General features: G+C 40.5%; 1 pseudogene; it reads right to left on the bottom strand.

Moving 5' to 3' along the window:
- Positions 1 to 1,224: 1,224 nt before the first annotated feature.
- LOC110543859 (olfactory receptor 4C6-like) lies at positions 1,225 to 2,123 on the bottom strand (annotated as a pseudogene).
- Positions 2,124 to 2,376: the final 253 nt, after the last annotated feature.

The following is a 2,376-nucleotide window of genomic DNA, read 5'->3' as shown; positions in this document are numbered from 1 at the left end:
TTAAAGATACAAGCTGGATACAGGAGTAGGGAATAAACAGTAGTGGCGACTAGAGAAATCCATGAAATACTTCTTTTTTTTTTCAAGTAGGAATTCACTAGGAAGCTGAAGAAGCCATGGGAAGGCAGTCAAGGAAAATCTCTAGATCATTACAGCAGAGAGGAGAGAAGATAATACATTACACTGAGAAAGTTAATACTGTTCAAAATACATGTCTCTGTGTGTGTGTGCGTGCATACTTTCTTGTGAGGAAGGGTATGTATCAAAAAATATCTTGGTGAAGTGTATTGGAACCTAAACAGTAGCCAAGAGTTATCTTTATGTCTTTTTTATAAAAAAATATATTGTTTTGTTAATTACAGTTTATTCACTTTGTATCTGTGCTGTAGCCCCTCCCTAGTCCCCTTCCAATCCCATTCTCCCACCCTCATCTCCTCTCCTGCCCCTCTCCAAGTCCACTGATAGGGGAGGTCCTCCTCTCCTTCCCTCTGACCCTAGTCTATCAGGTCTCATCAGGACTGTCTTCTTCTGTGGCCTGGTAAGGCTGCTCTCCACTCAGGGGGAAGTGATCAAAGAGCAGACCACTGAGTTCATGTCAGAGTCAGTCTCTGTCTTTTAAAATGAAAGAAGTCTCCTGGATCCCTTTTCCCCGGAGGGAGAGCAGATCTTCGTTGTTGTTGTTTTGTTTTTTGTTGTTTTCTTTTAAATATTTTTTCTTTACAATTTATTCATTATATATCCCGACTGAAGACCCCTCCTTCAACTCCCCCAGTCCCACGATCCATCCCTCTTTCCCTAATCATCTTCCCCTAGTCCATTGAAAGGGCGAATTCTCCACTATTGCCATCTTCCCATAGCTTGTTAAGACTGCTTTGGTCTTCTTCCTCCATGGCTTAGCACGGCTGCATTATCAGGGGTGAGTGATCTGAGAGCAGTCAATTGAGTTCAAGATAGAGGAAGCTCCTGCTCCTCTTTCTCAGAGATCACATGGAGACTGACATGCCAAAAGGTCCCATCTGAGCAGGGGATCTAGGTCCTCTCCATGCATGGTCCTCCATCAGTTCATCAGTCTCTGCACTGCAGGACCCCCTTAGCTATCTTAGTTTTGTTGGTCTCCTGGTTTTTTTTTTTTGTGTGTGCGTGTGTATTGTTGTTGTTTTAAATATTTTTCAGTGTTTTAACAGTTAGTAGCACTCCTAGTCCCCTGTTTCATGTACAAGTTCTTTACAGCATTTTTTTTACCTCTGCATTTCTCAAGGTGTAGATCAAGGGATTTAACATTGGTTCTACAACAGTAAAGGACACAGCCATTGCTTTATCTATTGGAAATGTCACTACAGGCCTCATATATAAGAAAATACATGGCACAAAAAAAAAAAAAAAACAACACAACCACTGTGAAATGTGAACTACATGTAGAGAGGGCTTTGCGTCTCCCTTCAGAGCTATAAGACTTAATGGAGCAGAGGATGACCATGTAGGAAGCAACGAGAATAAGGAAAATGGACACGTACATCACCCCACTGTTGAGAATGACTAAGAGATCCAAGATATGTGTATCCATGCAGGCCAGTTTCAGCAATGGAAACAAGTCACACATAAAGTGGTCAATGATATTTGGACAACAGAATGGTATTTGATACATAAAGAGAAGCTGAATGGTTGCATGCATGGATCCCCCCCATGCAAGCCCCTCCTACCATCAAGCAGCACACCTTAGGACTCATGATGGTCATGTAGTGCAGGGGCTTACAGATGGCCACATGGCGATCAAAGGCCATCACGATGAGAAGGATGATGCCCACACCACCGAAGAAATGCTCTGCAAATAGCTGTGTCATGCAACTTTCAAATGAGACAATAGTTTTCTCAGAAAGGGAGTCCATAATCAACTTTGGAGCAATGACAGAAGAGTAAGTGACATCCATGAGTGACAAAGATAAAAGGAAGAAGTACATGGGTGACCTCAGACTTGGGCTTCTGGTTATAGTTACCATAATGAGGAGATTTCCAAACACTGTGGATATGTACATAATTAGAAACAAAGCAGATAATATTTGATTCAACTCTGGATTTCTTGTAACCCCCAAAAGAATAAACACAGTCACATTGTTTTGATTCATTTTGATTCACCATTTTTGTGAGCGACAGAACATATAAAACTCTGAACTGGAGAATCTGCAAAAGGAATATTACTTTTAATGAGACATCACGTGTTGAGTACATTTTTTTCTTTGCTCATACCTTCTTGACACATATTTTCTCCATCTATTTATACAAAAGCCAACAGCTAACAGTGAAAGTTTGATGATAATTTCAGTCATATCAAATTCACAGCAGTTTTTTTTCTTTTATTAATACAACTATTGCTTTATG

The sequence above is a fragment of the Meriones unguiculatus genome, chromosome 21 (assembly GCF_030254825.1).
Source record: "Meriones unguiculatus strain TT.TT164.6M chromosome 21, Bangor_MerUng_6.1, whole genome shotgun sequence".
NCBI classification, from domain to species: domain Eukaryota; kingdom Metazoa; phylum Chordata; class Mammalia; order Rodentia; family Muridae; genus Meriones; species Meriones unguiculatus.
This window is presented reverse-complemented; position numbering and strand designations above follow the sequence as displayed.